Source organism: Leucoraja erinacea, chromosome 10 (assembly GCF_028641065.1).
Source record: "Leucoraja erinacea ecotype New England chromosome 10, Leri_hhj_1, whole genome shotgun sequence".
Classification (NCBI taxonomy): domain Eukaryota; kingdom Metazoa; phylum Chordata; class Chondrichthyes; order Rajiformes; family Rajidae; genus Leucoraja; species Leucoraja erinaceus.
The window spans coordinates 58,179,996-58,198,425 of record NC_073386.1 but is presented as its reverse complement, the minus strand read 5'-3'; the positions used below and the strand labels follow the sequence as shown (position 1 = coordinate 58,198,425).

General features: G+C 46.6%; 1 protein-coding gene across 4 annotated transcripts in view; it reads right to left on the bottom strand.

Moving 5' to 3' along the window:
• The window catches only part of LOC129701277 (acyl-CoA-binding domain-containing protein 6-like), a 462,001-nt gene that overhangs the window by 390,242 nt on the left and 53,329 nt on the right, over positions 1 to 18,430 (bottom strand). For 3 of the 4 annotated variants that reach the window (XM_055642438.1, XM_055642437.1, XM_055642435.1), the window contains exon 2: positions 8,973 to 9,061. The exons of the other annotated variant lie outside the window; for it this stretch is intronic. The gene's annotated coding sequence lies outside the window, so the exon portion shown is untranslated. The remainder of the gene's footprint in view (positions 1 to 8,972; positions 9,062 to 18,430) is intronic. 4 annotated transcript variants of the gene reach the window in all.

The following is an 18,430-nucleotide window of genomic DNA, read 5'->3' as shown; positions in this document are numbered from 1 at the left end:
TTGATCAACTTTTATCATTCATTTTTGATCGGGAAAGGAATGTAGATTTAAAATTTGATGCAGGAAAAAAAGTCACAATTTCCTCCTCACATTACAAGAGAATGCTGGAAATTCTCAGCAGGTCGGGCAGCGTCCACGAAGATTTACAACAAAAACACAGAATTAACATTGCGAGCTGAAGTTTTTTTTGTCAGTTCTGGTGTGAAATGCCTAACTAGTCAAATATCATAAGGTCAGAAGTGAAAGGAGCAGAATTAGGCCATTCGGCCCATCAAGTCTACTCCGCCATTCAATAATGGCTGATCTCTCTCCCCCTCCTAACCACATTCTCCTGCCTTCTCCCAATAACCAAAGGGTTCCAAACCTGGGATTAAATTTACCCCCAAGCGGTAAAGTTCGCCTACCCAGGGGGTAAATTTGTTGATTCTGGATTTGTACTTATTTTTTCTCATTGACTGACTGTGTTTGGTTCTGGTATATCTGTTCATCATTAGTTCTTCATAAGTAAGTCAAATGGTATATGCACACACTGATCTGTTTTGTAGTCAATGCCTACTATGTTCTATTGTGCTGAAGCAAAGCAAGAATTTCATTGTCCTATCAGGGACACATGACAATAAACTCTCTTGAATCTTGAAATAACATTGTTATGTGCTATTAAAGTTGCCACAGGTAAATGGTTGGCAACCCCTGCCATAACCTGTGACACCCGTATTAATCAAGAATCTATCTATCTCTGCCATAAAATATCCATTGACGGCCTCCACAGACTTCTGTGGCAATGAATTCCACACTCACCATCCTCTGACGAAATAAATTCCTCTTCATCTCCTTCCAAAAGGAGATAAGGAATATTTCCAGCAATGTCTATTATTTGGTCTTATTGCCAACATATTTATTTTCACATCATATCTTCATTCCAGCTTCACCAGTGTTGTCACACAGTTTGCAAATCAGACGAGGTAAACTGCAATATTTGCTTATTGAATCAAACTTTAACCGAACTCTTTAGCCTTTCTGTCAACATGTATTAACAACTAAATACACGGCTTTCAGTCTCCAATCTTATCTACTGTATTGGTGATGAATTAATGGCCTGACTAACGAGTCTACATTGTTCCATGAGAACTTCCACAGCAATTGTGATTGGTGTATATTTGATTTGTGAAAGATTAAAACAAAATGGCTTTCGGTCCAGTTTTCACCCATTAAGATTATACTCATTAATGAAACAATAAGGACTAAATCAACATCTCATGAACAATAACAACATCACTCCAAAGACGTACAGGTTTGTAGGTTAATTGGCTTGTTCGACATAGGAAATATGTGCAGGAGTGGGCCATTCGGTCCTTCGAGCCAGCACCGCCACTTCCATCTGATATCCGAATATTAGTATCATTTTTCCCCTTATCCCTTGATAGGGATCCCCCCCCCCCCAAAGTGCAAAAAAATCTAACACGCTTTTTTTTTTTTTTTGAATGTTTCTTGCTTTTTCTGTGGTGCTAAATTCCACAGATTATGCACTTTGGTTGAAAAGGTTTTTCAGCATCTCAGTCCTAAATGGCATGTACCCCAGTTCTTAATCTGTAAATGGTTCATATCCCTAAACATCGGGAACATTTTTCCTGCAACTACCCTATCCAATCCTCAAAGAAATGTATAGGTTTCCATAGATTTATAGAAACATAGAAACATAGAAAATAGGTGCAGGAGTAGGCCATTCGGCCCTTCGAGCCTGCACCGCTATTCAATATGATCATGGCTGATCATAATCATGGCCTTCTCTCCATACCCTCTGATCCCTTTAGCCACAAAGGGCCACATCTAACTCCCTCTTAAATAATATAGCCAATGAACTGGCCTCAACTACCTTCTGTGGCAGAGAATTCCAGAGATTCACCACTCTCTGGGTGAATTTTTTTTTTTCTCATCTCGGTCCTAAAAGATTTCCCCCCTTATCCTTAAACTGTGACCCCTGGTTCTGGACTTCCCCAACATCGGGAACAATCTTCCTGCATCTAGCCTGTCCAACCCCTTAAGAATTTTGTAAGTTTCTATAAGATCCCCCCTCAATCTTCTAAATTCTAGCGAGTACAAGCCGAGTCTATCCAGTCTTTCTTCATATGAAAGTCCTGACATCCCAGGAATCAGTCTGGTGAACCTTCTCTGTACTCCCTCTATGCCAAGAATGTCTTTCCTCAGATTAGGAGACCAAAACTGTACGCAATACTCCAGGTGTGGTCACACCAAGACCCCGTACAACTGCAGTAGAACCTCCCTGCTCCTATACTCAAATCCTTTTGCTATGAATGCTAAATTTCCTCTCATCCTTCTAAATTCCAGTGCATAGAATCCCAGATTCTTTCATCATATGTCAGTCCTGTCCCGGGAATTTTTGGCCAACCTATCTGCGGTCTCAATAGGAAGAATTTCCCCTCAAATTAGGAGACCATTAACACAATACTCCAGGTACCCCATTGACTTGGACTTAGATACTTATCGGGAGAAGTTCTTCCTGAATCTAGACAGATCCAACCTTCTTAGACTTAGACTTAGATCCTTTATTTGTCATTCAGACCTTTCGGTCTGAACGAAATGTCATTGCCTGCAGCCATACATGTAATAATAAACAACAAAACACACAATAAACACAAATTAACATCCACCACAGTGAGTTCACCAAGCACCTCCTCACTGTGATGGAGGCAAAAATCTTAGGGTTACTGTCTCTTCCCTCCTCTTCTCCCTCTGCGCTGAGGCGATACCCCACCGGGCGATGGTAAATCAGTCCCGCGGCTCACCGAGCTCCGCGAACGGGCCGGTTCAAGCTCCGCGGCCCGGGGTGGTCGTAGCTGCCGCCCTCCAGTCCAGCAGACGCAGGCACCAGCCTGTGACCTGCGAGCTCCCGACGATGTCGTCCACTGGCCCGCGGCCGAGCTCCGGATTCAGGTCGCCGCCGCCAGAACGCCGCCTCAGCTACCGGAGCACCGTCTCAGCCTCGCGCCGGGCCGCCCTCATGGGAGCGCCGTCCCAGCCCCGCGCCAGGCCGCCTCCGCTACAGGAGCACCGTCCCAGCCCCGCGCCGGGCCGCCCTCACGGGAGCGCTATCCCAGCCTCGAGTAGTGCCGCTGCCAACGGATTCTCAGCCCCCGCGCTGGGCCGCGCCCGCTGGAGCGCCGTCGTGCCGCTGCCACTGGAGCGTCTCAGCCCCGCGCCGGGCCGCCCTCACGGGAGCGCTGTCCCAGCCTCGAGTAGTGCCGCTGCCACTGGAGCGTCTCAGCCCCTCGCCGGGCCGCCCTCACCGGAGCGCCGTCGTGCCGCTGCCACCGGAACGTGTCAGCCAGCACCGTCCCAGCCCCACTCCGGGCCGCCCTCACCGGAGCGCCGGGTCGTGCCGCTGCCCGGACGCTGCCACAGCTCAAAGACGGCCAGCCTCGCGTTGGTGAGTCCAGGCTGGATCTACCTCTGGAGCCTCGAGGTCGGTCGCAGGTTGGAGGCCGCCAGCTCCGCCATTAGGCCTCAGCGCAGACGGAGGCAGAGAAGGGGGATATGACAAGAAAAAGCCGCATTCCCCCGAAGGGAGAGACAGAAATCCCTGTTTCAGCCCCCCCCCACACATAACACAACCTAATAACCAAAAATATAACTAAACAAGACAAAAAAAAAACAACACAAAAAAGTAAAAACAGCTGAGTTGCAGCCGCTCAACACCGCCCCCACTTCACCAGAGCCCTGTACAACTGCAGTAGTACCTCCTTGCTCCTGTTTAATGTGTACATTGTCCCCCGTGTGTGTAGGATAGTGCTAATGTGCAGGAATTGCTGGTTGGCACGGACCCAGTGGGCCAAAGGGCCTATTTCCGCACCGTATCTCTAAACTAAACATCCAAATATCCCTCTCAAATGGTCACCTCAACATGAATGCTGACGGGGAAGCTCATGGCTTGGATTTGAGAGCTTTAGAGACTGGTTTTGTTTTAAACAAGATTAAAAGAGTTACTCCAACACTTTGTGCCTTCTTTTAACTGCAACTCCTGGCTTTTATATTTTGACCACTCCACTGCAAACTCTCCTGAAGGCTTATCTACTGCGAAGGAGTTACATAGAAACATATAAAATAGTTGCAGGAGGAGGCCATTTGGCCCTTCGAGCAAGCACCACCATTCATTGTGATCATGGCTGATTATCCACAATCAGTAACCCGTGCCTGCCTTCTCCCCATATCCCTTGACTCCACTAGCCCCCTAGAGCTCTATCTAACTCTCTTTAAAATCCATCCAGTGAATTGGCCTCCACTGCCCTCTGTGGCAGAGAATTCTATAAATTCACAACTCTCGGGTGAAAAGGTCTTTTTCTCATCTCAGTTTTAGATGGCCTCCCCTTTATTCTTAAGGGCCTGTCCCACCAGCATGCGACCTGCATGCGGCAAGCGCAACCTAACGTGGTCACTTGATACGTACGGGTCGCTTCGTCGCCGCCGTATGGAGTTGTACTGGTACCTCGCGCGGTGCTCCGGACCCTTAAAAATTTAGCGGCCCGGGCCTCGCTGCATGCACCGGTCGCATGCTCCCACTTCTGGTTTGGTCACCATTGCCGCACGCGGGCGCATGCTGGTGGGACCGGCCCTTTAGGTCGCGCTTGCTGCATGCAGGTCGCATGCTTGTGGAACAGGCCCTTTAGACTGTGGCCCCTGGTTCTGGAACTCTTTCTCTTTCTGATGGGAGGAACCTCTGTGGACCCTCTCTCATTGCTCATAAGGACATCATTGATAGAAGCAGCATTAGGCTATACCACCCATGAAGAATACTCTGCTGTTCAATCATGGCTGATCTTGAGGTGGGGATATGGAGATCTTTGGACTAGAGAGAAATCAAAGCAGGAAAATATTCTTGAGGCCATAGACCAGATGAGCAGTGATCGTACTAAATGGTGGAACAAGCTTGCATCAGCTATCCCATTTAGAGATACAGCATGGATATACAGTGCCCTCCATAATGTTTGGGACAAAGGCCCATCATTTATTTATTGTAGAACACAGAGACAAATAAATAAATGACGGGTCTTTGTCCCAAACATTATGGAGGGCACTGTAGGACCTTTGACCCAGGGTCTATGCCGACCACTGATCATCATGCAGACTAATTCAATGTTATCCCATTTTCTCATCCATTCCCGACACACCGGGGGACAATTTTACAGAGACCAACTAGCCTACAAACCATCTTTGGGTTGTGGGAGGAAACCGGAGCACCCAGAGAAATCCCGTGTGGTCAGAGGGAGGCCGTATAATCTACACGGGATCAGGATCGAACCTGGGTCTCTGGTGATGTGAGGTAACAGCTCTACCAGCTGTGCCTCACCCTATGTTAATGGTACATAACCATTGACTTTCTTACATGCATGAAACATGACTATAACGCTGCATGGTACATTCATTTCACTGCACAATGCATGTGACAAAGAAGTTTAACTTTGAACTTGAACTTGCTCCAAAACTTTTATCACCTCCACCCCAGCTAGACTGTAGAACCACAACAACCATAATCTGACCCAAAATAGCTCATTTAGATGCATATCTCTTCCCGATACCCAAAGAGTGTAATCACTGTATACGCTTGTCTTCACTAAAACTTCAGAGATAGATTTTAGAGATACAGCTCAGAAACAGGCCCTTCGGCCCACTGGGTCTGCACCGATCAGTGATCACCCCACACACTAACACTATTCTACACGCTAGGGATCATTTTGCAACTTTACCCAAGACAGTCCTGTACACCTTTGGAGTGTGGGAGGAAACCGGAGCACCCGGAGAAATCGCATGTGGTCACAGGAATAACGTACACTAAACAGACAGCGCCCGTAGTCAGGATTGAACCCGGGTCTCTTCTCCAGAAGTCTCACCCGATCTGAAACATCACCTATCCATGTTCTCCACAGATGCTGCCTGACCCGCTGAGTTACTCCAGCACTCTATGAAACATCACCTATCCATGTTTTCCGCAGATGCTGCCTGACCCGCTGAGTTACTCCAGCACTCTATGAAACATCACCTATCCATGTTCTCCACAGATGCTGCCTGACCCGCTGAGTTACTCCAGCACTCTGTGAAACGTCACCTATCCATGTTCTCCACAGATGCTGCCTGACCCGCTGAGTTACTCCAGCACTCTGTGAAACGTCACCTATCCATGTTCTCCACAGATGCTGCCTGACCCGCTGAGTTACTCCAGCACATTGACACCTTTGATTTATTAACCAGCATCTGAAGTTCCTAGTTTCTACAAGCAAAGAACTATTTTCACATCAGATCCATTACACCTTTGCAAATACTGTTAATTATGCATTTTCTTTTACAGATTTTATTAATTTTTTTCCTTGGTCATTACATTTTTTTTAAGTTACTTAAAAAAAAATTTCCCCAGTTTCTCTAGTCTACACATTCGGATACAGCCGATTTTATACACAGACTGAAAATACTGAAGAGAATGCTTAGTTCAAGAAAAAATTGGCATACACGGATAAGTCGTTGCCAATATCTTTGTATGAATAAATGCCTCTCAAAGTGTGTGGACGTGATTAATTGCTAAGGATACTCCACTAAAATGCTAGAATCCTTTTGAATTGTTGACTCTTCAGGCTTCTTAGGCAGCTTCACTTGAGCAAGCAAATGAAGTTGTCTCCTTTGTAAGTGATTGTTAGCGTCAAGAGTCACACAGCACTGGAACAAAAGGACAACAAGTGCTGGAGTAACTCAGCGGGTCAGGCAGCATCTGTGGAGAACATGGATAGGTGACGTTTCACAGAGTGCTGGAGTAACTCAGCGGGTCAGGCAGCATCTCAGAGTGCTGGAGTAACTCAGCGAGCCAGGCAGCATATCTGGAGAACATAGATAGGTGATTTTTCAATTTGGGACCCTTTAGTTTAGTTTAGTTTAGTTTAGAGATACAGCACGGAAACAGGTCCTTTGGCCCACCGGGTCCGCGCCGACCAGCGATCCCCGCACATCAACACTATCCTACACACACTAGGGACAATCTTTACATTTACCAAGCCAATTAACCTACAAACTTGTACGTCTTTGGAGTGTGGGAGGAAAACGAAGATCTCCGAGAAAACCCACGCAGGTCACGGGGAGAACTTCAAACTCCGTACGGACAGCACCCGTAGTCGGGATCGAACCCGGGTCTCCGGCGCTGCATTCGCTGTAAGGCAGCAACTCTACCGCTGTGCCACCGTGATTCTTGTTTAGACTGGGTCATTCAGGGTGTATGGAATAAACTGCCAGAGAGGTAGTTGAGGCAGGTACTAGAACAGCATTTAAAGGACAGGAATGTGGGTATGAATGGTTCCGAGGGAAATGGGCCAGTTAAGGACAAAGAGGACCAGCTTAGATGGGTCATCTTGGTTGGCATGAAGCAGTTGGGCTGAGGTGAGTGGCACAGTTGTGCAGTAGTACAGTTGTGGCCTTTCAGCATCAGAGACCCAGGATCGATCCTGAATACAGGTGTTGTCTGTATGGTGTTCGTACATTCTCCCCATGACCTGCGTGGGTTTTCTCCAGGTGCTCTGGTTTCCTTTCACACACCAAAGACGTGCGGGTTTGTAGGTGAATTGGCATGGTGTAAATGTAAAAATTATCCCTAGTGTGTGTAGGGTAGTGTTAGTGTGCGGAGATCGCTGGTCGGCGTGGACTCGGTGGGCCGAAGGGCCCGTTTCCACACTGTATCTCTGAACTAACCTAACAAAACTGCCAGTGAGGTAGTTGAGGCAGGTACAGCATTTAAAAGATACTTGGACAGTTATGTGGATATGAATGGCTCAGAGGGATATGGGCAGGTCCGGGTCACATAGGCCCAGCTTGGATGGGTGATATTGGATGGCATGGACCAGTTGTGCTGAAGAGCCAATTTCTGTGCTGTGTGACTATGGACAGATGAGGCAGCAGGACTGGATGTATGCAACTGTTGCACAAGGGTGCTGCCACACTGCACCAACCTTACCTCAACACCTCGAAAGATCTTTGCATCGACCCCATGCATACTTTACGCTTTAGAGATACTGCATAGCAACAGGCCCTCGTCCCACCGACTCCACGCCGACCCAATCACCCCGTACATGAGCGTGATCCTACACACTGGGGACAGTTTACAATTTACAGAAGCTCATTAGCCTACAAACCTGAAGATAGACAATGAGTGCTGGAATAACTCAGCGGGTCAGGCAGCATCTCTGGGGGAAAAAAAGGATGGGTGATGTTTCGGGTCGGGACCCTTCTCCAGAGCCCGTCTCAACAAGGGCCTCGACCAAAAACATCACCCATCCTTTTTCTACAGAGATGCTGCCTAATGGGTCTGTCTCACAGGCGATATTTTGGCAACTGCCACAAAACTTTCAACATGGTGAAAATCTTTCAGCACCAGTGGCGACAATTTTTAGCTGTCGTAGGTCGTCGCCTGGTGTCGTGGGTGAATTCCATTAAAACTTGTCCCTGGCAGTCGCCTAAAGAGTCGCCTAAGTGGGACAAGGCCCGTAACCCGCTGAGTTATTCCTGCACTTTGTGTCTATCTTCAGTATAAACCAGCATCTGCAGTTCCTTGCTACACATAACCGACAAACCTGCACGTATTTGGAGCGTGGGAGGAAACCGGAGCACCCGGAGAAAATCCACGTGGTCACAAAGGGAGAACGTACAAACTCCGTGCAGACAGCACCTGTAGTCAGGATCAAACCCGGGTCTCTGGCGCTGTGAGGCAGCAACTCTACCACTGTGCCAGCCTTAATTGGGGATGGATTTAGCACCAACGTTTGAAACGTCACCTATCCATGCTCTCTGGAAATGCTGCCTGACCCGCTGAGTTACTCAAGCACTCTGTGACCATCTTTAGTTTAAACCAGCATGCGCAGTTAGTTTCTTGTTATTACTCATCACTTGTTATATTAGAACATACAATAGGATCAAGTAAACCATACCTGGTGAGGACTAGTTTAGTTTCTAGGCCTTTACATCTGACGGGGCAGACATTTGTTCCATGAGATAGAATAGGATCCACACTCAGAACCTGAAAAAAATTAAAAAGGATAATTTGTTAACAGAGACATCCAGTAACTTGGTCTAACTCCTCCTGCAGCTATCCAGCTTCCTTGCAGTGTAGGAGGCTGAGGGCTGATACAAAATCATGAGGGGCAGAGCTAAGAACAAGTCTGAAGAAGGGTCTCGACCCGAAACGTCGCCTATTAGAAAAATAAAAACATAGAAAATAGGAGCAGGAGTAGGCCATTCGGCCTTTCGAGCCTGCACCGCCATTCAATATGATCATGGCTGATCATCCAACTCAGTATCCTGTACCTGCCTTCTCTCCATACCCCCTGATCCCTTTAGCCACAAGGGCCACATCTAACTCCCTCTTAAATATAGCCAATGAACTGGCCTCAACTACTTTCTGTGGCAGAGAATTCCACAGATTCACCACACTCTGTGTGAAAAATGTTTTTCTCATCTCAGTCCTAAAAGACTTCCCCCTTATCCTTAAACTGTGACCCCTTGTTCTGGACTTCCCCACCATCGGGAACAATCTTCCTGCATCTAGCCTGTCCAACCCCTTAAGAATTTTGTAAGTTTCTATAAGATCCCCCCTCAATCTTCTAAATTCTAGTGAGTACAAGCCGAGTCTATCCAGTCTTTCTTCATATGAAAGTCCTGACATCCCAGGAATCAGTCTGGTGAACCTTCTCTGTACTCCCTCTATGGCAAGAATGTCTTTCCTCAGATTAGGGGACCAAAACTGTACGCAATATTCCAGGTGTGGTCTCACCAAGACCCTGTACAACTGCAGTAGAACCTCCCTGCTCCTATACTCAAATTCCTATTCTTTCTCTTCATAGATGCTGCCTCACCCGCTGAGTTCCTCCAGCATATTTTGTCAACCTAAGAAGAATGTTGAGTCTTTTACCCAGAGTAGGGGAGTCAAAAACCAGAGGACGTGGGCTTAGGTGAGAGGGGCAAGATTTAACACGAACCTGAGGGACCACATTTCCCCCACACAGGGGGTGGTAGGTCTACGGAACGAGCTGCCCTAGGAGGTTGTTCAGGCAGATACCATAAGGACATTTAACAGACATTTGAACAGGTACTCGGATAAGGAAAGTTTAAAAGGATATGGGCAACTTCGAGCAAATTGGCTTCGCTTGGAAGGGGCATCTTGGTCAGCATGGATGAGTTGGGCTGAAGGGCCCGTTTCCTGGCCGTGCAACTCCACAGCAGAAATGTTCAAATCGCATACAATCTGAAAATGTTTGTATTTGCATTTCCTTTAGACCAGCAGCCTGCAAAAAAAAACATCTTCCTGCCAGCTCTCTTTGTGCTGAAGTTGAAACAAAGGGCACAGCTGGTAGAGCCGCTGCCTCACCATGCCCAGAGACTGACCTCCGGTGCTGTCTGTGTGGAGTTTGCACACTCTCCCTGTGACTGCGTGGGTTTCCTCTGATTTCCTGCCACGTCACCAAGATGTGCGGGTTCGTAGGCAAATTGGACTCCGTCATATTGCCCCATAGTGCATAGGGACTGGTGAGAAAGTGGGATAACTTAGCAGCAAAGATCCTATAGCGAGTAAGATAGCCCCCACTCGACGAAAAAGACGTCGTAGGGTCATGGGCAGATTGACGGGTAATCTCCAGCCCCATTTCTGTAACCAGCTTCCGTCTCCGCACTCCTATCTTTGCTTTGGCCATGGCATCCACATCTTGTGAACAGTGTGATCAAATGAATTACAGAGTGCAAGTGTAATACAAACCAACTCAAACACAGCACACGAGCCATTTAAAAAGAGATTTATAAAAAAAAATTTACAAAAAAGAAAAATTTTAAAAAACATTAAAAAAAACTAACAGAATTTTAATTTATTGACCTATTAATCATTAACAAAAAATAGCAGAGTTATGAATTAACAGAATTATGAATCATGAATCTGACACTATATCACACACACAAACTGTTCCTCCGCAACGCTAATCACACTACGAGAGGGATATATAACCATATAACCATATAACAATTACAGCACGGAAACAGGCCATCTCGACCCTTCTAGTCCGTGCCGAACACATAATCTCCCCTAGTCCCATATACCTGCGCTCAGACCATAACCCTCCATTCCCTTCCCATCCATATAACTATCCAATTTATTTTTAATATACAATATTAATATACAAAGTCGGGTCGGGTTACTGAAATGGCCGACGAAAAGGCTGACGTTCCGCTCCGTAGCGTACTACACGTCAGCCCATTGGTTTTAGCAGGAGTGCACTATCTTGCTCCGCTATAGGATCTTTGCTTAGAACTAGTGCAAACAGATGATCGATGGTCGGCGTGGACCTGTTTCCATGCTGTATTTATCAACCTCAAGAACTATTGAACAGAAAAGTCCCAATCACCATCAATGTCTTTACTTTAGAGATACAGCACAGAAACAGGCCCTTCTGCCTACCGACTCCATGCCGACCAGCAATCACCCAGTACACTAGCACTATCCTACACACTAGGAATCATTCACAAGTTTATTTTCAACCAAGCACAATTAACCTACAAACCTGCATGTCTTTGGAGTGTGGGAGGAAACTGGAGCACCCGGAGAAAACCCACGCGGTCAATAGACAGTAGACAATAGACAATGGGTACAGGAGTAGGCCATTCGGCCCTTTGAGCCAGCACCACCATTCAATGTGATCATGGCTGATCATCCGCAATCAGTACCCATTCCTGCCTTCTCCCCATATCCACCGACTCTGCTATTTTTAAGAGCGCTATCTAGCTCTCTCTTGAAAGCATCCAGAGAACCTGCCTCCACCACCCTCTGAGGGAGAGAATTCCACAGACTCACCACTCTCTGTGAGAAAAAGTGTTTCCATGTCTCCATTCTAAATGGCTTACCCCTTATTTTTAAACTGTGGCTCCTGGTTCTGGACTCCCCCAACATCGGGAACATGTTTCCTGCCTCTAGCGTGCCCAAACCCTTAACAATCTTACGTTGCAATGAGATACCCTCTCATCCTTCTAAACTCCAGAGTGTACAAGGGAGAACGTGCAAACTCCATACAAACAGCGCCCGTGGTCAGGATTGAACCCAGGTGTCTGGTGCTGCAAGGCTACAACTCTAGCGCTGCGCCACCGTGCAGACCATTGTCAGGAGAATGTCAAGGCTCAACTTAATCCTCCAAGCCCTGTGGAATAGTCCCACTGGCCTTTGGTTTGCTGTAAGCACCAGGAAAATACAATAAATATCTATCTATGCACCGTGATAATCGTCACAGAAGTGTGCAATATCCTTAGCAACGGGTGTCAGCATATTCCAGATGGTTATATATATATATATACACACAGATTTTTGTTTTAACTCTAGGTTTGGAATTGATAGGACTTCCGCCAGCCTGTTGGAACACAACTTGCCAGCAACTGCTCCTTAGTTTTACTTCAGAGACATAGCATTGAAACACTCCCTTCAGCCCACCAAGCCCATGCCAACCATCGATCACCCATTCGCACATGGATGTGGCGAGGATGTTTCCATTAGTGGGAAAGTTTAGGACTAGAGGCCATAGCCTCAGAATTAAAGGATGTTCTTTTAGGAAGATGAGGAGACATTTATTTAGTCAGAGGGTGGTGAATCTGGAGAATTCTTTGCCACAAAAGGCTATGGCGACCCAGTCATTAGACATTTTTAAGGCAGAGATAGATTCTTGATTAGTATGGGTGTCAGGGGTTATGGGGAGAAGGCAGGAGAATGGGGTTTGGAGGGAGAGATAGATCAGCCATGATTGAATGGCAGAGTAGACTTGATGGACCGAATGGCCTAATTATACTACTATTCCTTATGACCTTGTGACACTAGTCCTCTGTTGTCACACTTTCCCATTCACTCCCTATTCCAACAATCTGAACGTTGAACTCTCCGATTTTAGATAACAGATCAATGGGTCAGGACCTTTCTTCAGACCCGAAACGTCACCTATCCATGTTCTCCACAGATGCTGCCTGACCCGCTGAGTTACTCCAGCACTCTGTGAAACGTCACCTATCCATGTTCTCCACAGATTCTGCCTGACCCACTGAGTTACTCCAGCACTTTGTGTCCTTTTTATGTAAGCCAGCAACTGCAGTTCCTAGCTTCTAAATTTTGTCTTCCAGGTCTTTTCAATTTAATGTTGTTTAATTTAGTTTAGAAAACAGGCCCGTCGGCCCACTGATTCCACGCCATTCACCCTTTCACACTCGTTCTATGCTATCCCACTTTCTCATCAACTCCCTACACACGGGCCAATTTTACAGAGGTCAATTAACCTACAAACCCGCACATCTTTGGGATGTGGGTGGAAACCGGATCACCTGGAGGAGACCCACGCGGTCACAGGGAGAATGTGCAAACTCCATACACAGACAATAGACAATAGGTGCAGGAGGAGTCCATTTGTTCAAGTTCAAAGTAAACTTTATTGTCAATTCAATTATGCAACAGCAGTTACACAGAGGATTGAAATTACGTTTCCCCATACTCCATGTGCAAGTAATATTATTAAAAACACAGATGCAATTTTTGATCTCTCCCTGCACTGGAGACCCGACCTTTCCTCGTCGGGTGAAAGGTGTCGTTGAGGCCGCACACGAGGAGCGGCCTCCAACGCTGAGTTACTCCGGGGACTCTTTGCCGACTCCTTTTTGCCGTAAGCGGAGCTGGCAGACCGGAGCGGGTGGAGCGGTGGATTTTGCGCTGCTGCTGCTGCTGCCGCCGCTGCTGCAGCTGATGCGGAGGCTGCTACTGCGGGTCTGCGGACGGCGGCACCGGGAGCCCGCGGCTCCCTGGAGGGAGACCGCTTTTCGGGGCTCCATGCACGGCGAATTCTCACGCCCGTGTTGCGGGGCTAAGAGCTCCTGGAGCGGGGCCTGACACCACTGCGCCGCGCGGCTGGAATGGCCGCGGGATTTTGCGAGCACACACCGGGGGCTCCAACACCAAGACCCGGTGTGCGACCTCGCACCACCCGGCGTGGCTTCAATGGCCGCGGGACAATCGCCATCGCCAGCCGGGGGCTTTGACTTTAACTCTGACATCGGGGGGGGGGGAGTGCAGTGGAGAGATAAGTTTTTTTTGGCCTTCCATCACAGCTATGTGATGGATGTTTATGTTAAATGTAATTATGTTGTGTCTGGGGTATTTGTGTGTACACAGAGGCTTGAAAAACGCATTTCGTTTGGACTCCAGGGGTCCAAATGACAATTAAATTGACTCTTGACTCTCTTGACAACATACCAATAAAAATAGACAATAGACATTACATTATTTAAAATATTAAAATATTCACAGTGTGCCAAAATGTAGCAAAAACTTTGAGGTATTTTAAAAAGGGTGCAACAATGAAAGGTGCAATATAGAAAAAGTGCAAATTTTCGTACTGGAGACATTGAGCCAAAGTTATTTTCACAGTTTGTTTGTCTTTGTTTGGGTACTGTTCATGGAATTTTCTTAAGTGTGTTGAGTAGTCTGATGGCCTGAGGGAAAAAGCTGTTTTTGAATCTGGTGGTTTTGCTCCGCATGCTGCGGTAGCGCTTACCGGAAGGTAGGAGGGTGAACAGTTTGTGTGCTGGGTGAGTGGTGTCTTTGATGATATTGCTTGCTCTCTTGCGACAGCGAGATGGGTATAGGTCCTGGATTGCTGGTTGGGGTGATCTGGTGATCTTCTCCGCTGTCCTCACCACACATTTGGCCCTTCGAGCCATTCAATGTGATCATGGCTGATCATCCCCAATCAGTACCCCGTTCCTGCCCTCTCCCCATATCCCCTTGACTCTGCTATCTTTAAGAGCCCTATCTAACTCTCTCTTGAAAGTATCCAGAGAACCTGCCTCCACCGCCCTCTGAGGCAGAGAATTTCAGACATAATTCAATGCCTGAGGTCAGGATCGAACCAGCGTCTCTGGTGAGGCAGTGGCTCTACCCGCTGCGCCACAGTGCGGTTTGCACCTCAGATGTCCTGTACCAAGCTTTGACATTCCTGAGCGATCCCATTTCTGTTGCACCATGTTAATTATCTGATTGAATCATAATATGGCTTCCCGCCATAAAGATTAACAAAATGTACTTTGCAAATGGAGTAATGATTTATCCTTGCTGTTTTTAAGGAAGTTGTTTGTTCTTGCTGTGTTGACAGTGATATGAATGGTTCCCTCCTTAGATGGTACCTGGTGGTGTCGAGGAGTTCCAAATATGGATCCTGGCTTCTTATCGTTATTTAAATGTTAGCTTTGTTTTTAAAGTTTAGATTAGCTTAGAGATACAGCGCGGAAACAGGCCCTTCGGCCCACCGAGTTTTACACCCCAGCGGTATGAACATTGACCTCCAATTTCAGGTAGTCCTTGCTTTCTCCTCCTTCCCCTTCCCTTCCCAGCTCTCCCATGTCTACTGTCTCCGCCTCTTCCGTTATTTTTCCCGCCCCCGACATCAGTCTGAAGAAGGATCTCGACCCGAAATGCTCCCATTCCTTCTCTCCAGAGATGTTGCCTCACCCACTGAGTTCTTCCTGCAATTTTGTATAATTTAAAAAAATCCACATTATTTCCAACCCGAGATGAATGATTTGGGATATTTTTCAGTTGTCTTCAATACAAGGGTTTTTGGAGAACTGTGATGATATTATCGATAGCCCTTGTCATTAGGGACCATGGTGGTGGTGGATAATAGTGTCCATAGTTGCCGTCTGTCCGCTATAACTGAGTTTGGGAATGGCTCTGATCACCTCGTGGTCACTACGTGAAACAACAAACTCGGCCCCTTGTTCTCGATAAGGTTGGACGTCCCGGTTAAAACAGATGTTGTCCGCTCTAACTGAAGTCCATTATAAAGAGGTCCGTAATAACGAGAATTTACTATATTACATAGAACAGTACAGTCCAACGACAGCCCCTATGACCCACAATGTCTATGCCGAACATGATGTCAAGTTAGCTAAAGATAGACACAAAATGCTGGAGTAACTCAGCAGAATCTCTGGAGAGAAGGAATGGGTGATATATCTCTAACATGTCCATAATATCATAAGACATAAGAGCAGAATTAGGTCATTCGGTCCATCGGGTCTACTCCCACATTCATTCACGGCTGATCTATCTTTCTCTCTCAATCCCATTCTCCTGCCTTCTCCCTGTAACCTTTGGAAGCCATACCTAATTGTTCGGCACGGACTTGTAGGGCCGAGATGGCCTGTTTCCGTGCATGGTTACATGGTTATTAATCAAACCATTCAAATCAAAACACAGCTTCAAGAGATGGTACTGGAAATTATTTATTATTATTATTTTTTGTTGTTAATTGTTTACATACAATATGTTATATTAGTATTGCATTTTGAAGTTTGTGCTTTGAACTTTTCTTTAGGCTTTCGAGATACAGTGAGAAAACAGGCCTTTCGGCCCACTGCGCCGACCAGCGATCACCTCGTACTACAATTTTACCAAATTAACCTACAAACCTGCACGTCTTTGGAGTGTGGGAGGAGACTGGAGCACCCAGAGAAAACCCACGGGGTTACAGGGAGAACGTACAAACTCTGTACAGACAGCACCCGTAGTCAGGAGCTAGCGCTGTAAGGCAGCAACTCTACCGCTGCGCCACCGCGCCACCGTTCATTTTGAATCTTTTTTTTTAATGTTAAAGGCTGGAGTGTTTGTCCCATAATTTCAATGAATATTTCTCCTCTGTTTTTACCATGGAGAAAGACCAGAAGACCACAGAACTGGGGAACGTTAGTAGGGACAGTCAGCAATACTGTAGACATGATGCTAGATGTCTTAAAACAGCGGTTGGCAACCTTATTCTGCGTAGGGGCCAGGACGCATGTCTGTGAGCGGATGGCGGGCCACATCTTTCACGTGTACACATGGATCCCTCCCGGATGGCAAAGATGAGCGGGAAGCCAGAGGATTGGGAAAGCTTTAAAGAGCAACAGAAGATAACTAACAAGGTAATACGGAGAGAAAAGATGTGGTACGAAGGTAAACTAGCAGAGAATATAAAGGAGGATAGTTAAAGCTTCTTTAGGTATGTGAAGAGGAAGAAATTAGTTAAGATAAAGTTGGACCCTTGAAGACAAAAACAGGTGAATTTATTATGGGGAACAAGGAAATGGCAGATGAGTTGAACAGGTACTTTAGATCCGTCTTCACTAAGGAGGACACAAACAATCTCCCTGATGTACTTGTGGCCAGAGGATCTGGGGTGATGGAGGAACTGAAGGAAATCCACATTAGGCAGGAAATTATGTTGGGTAGACTGATGGGACTGAAGGCTGATAAATCCCCAGGGCCTGGTGGTCTGCATCCCAGGGTACTTAAGGAAGTGGCTCTAGAAATTGTGGACGCGTTGGTGATCATTTTCCAATGATCTATAGATTCAGGAACAGTTCCTGTGGATTGGAGGGTAGCTAATGTTATCCCACTTTTTAAGAAAGGCGGGAGTGAGAAAACAGGGTAGACCAGTTAGCCTGACATCGGTGGTGGGGAAGATGCTGGAATCAATTATAAAAGATGAAATAGCAGCACATTTGGATAGCAGTTACAGGATCAGTCTGAGTCAGCATGGATTTACGAAAGGGAAATCATGCTTGACTAATCTTCTGGAATTTTTTGAGGAAATAACTAGGAAAATGGACAAGGGAGAGCCAGGACCTGGACTTTCAGAAAGCATTTGATAAGGTCCCACATAGGAGATTAGTGGGTAAAATTAGGGCACATGGTATTGGCGGTAGAGTACTGTTATGGATAGAAAATTAGTTGTCAGGCGGGAAACAAAGAGTAGGGATTAACGGGTCTCTTTCTGAATGGCAGGCAGTGACTAGTGGGGAACCGCAAGGCTCGGTGCTGGGACCGCAGCTATTTACAATACACATTAATGATTTAGATGAAGGGATTAAAAGTAACATTAGTAAATTTGCAGATGACACAAAGCTGGGTGGCAGTTTGAACACTGAGGAAGATGCTACGAGGATGCAGGGTGACTTGGACAGGTTGGGGGAGTCAAGTTGGGAAAAGGGGAAGTATAACGGGATCTGGGGGTCCTTGTACATCAGTCACTGAAAGTAAGCATGCAGATACAGCAGGCAGTGAAGAAAGCTAATGGCATGTTGGCCTTCATAACAAGAGTAGTTGAGTACAGGAGCAAAGAGCAAGGAGGTCCTTCTGCAGTTGTACAGGGCCCTGGTGAAACCACACCTGGAGTATTGTGTGCAGTTTTGGTCTCCAAACTTGAGGAAAGACACTCTTGCTATTGAGGGAGTGCAACGTAGGTTCACGGGGTTAATTCCCGGGATGGCAGGACTGTCATATGTTGAAAGAATGGAGCGACTGGGCTTGTAGACACTGGAATTTAGAAGAATGAGAGGGGAT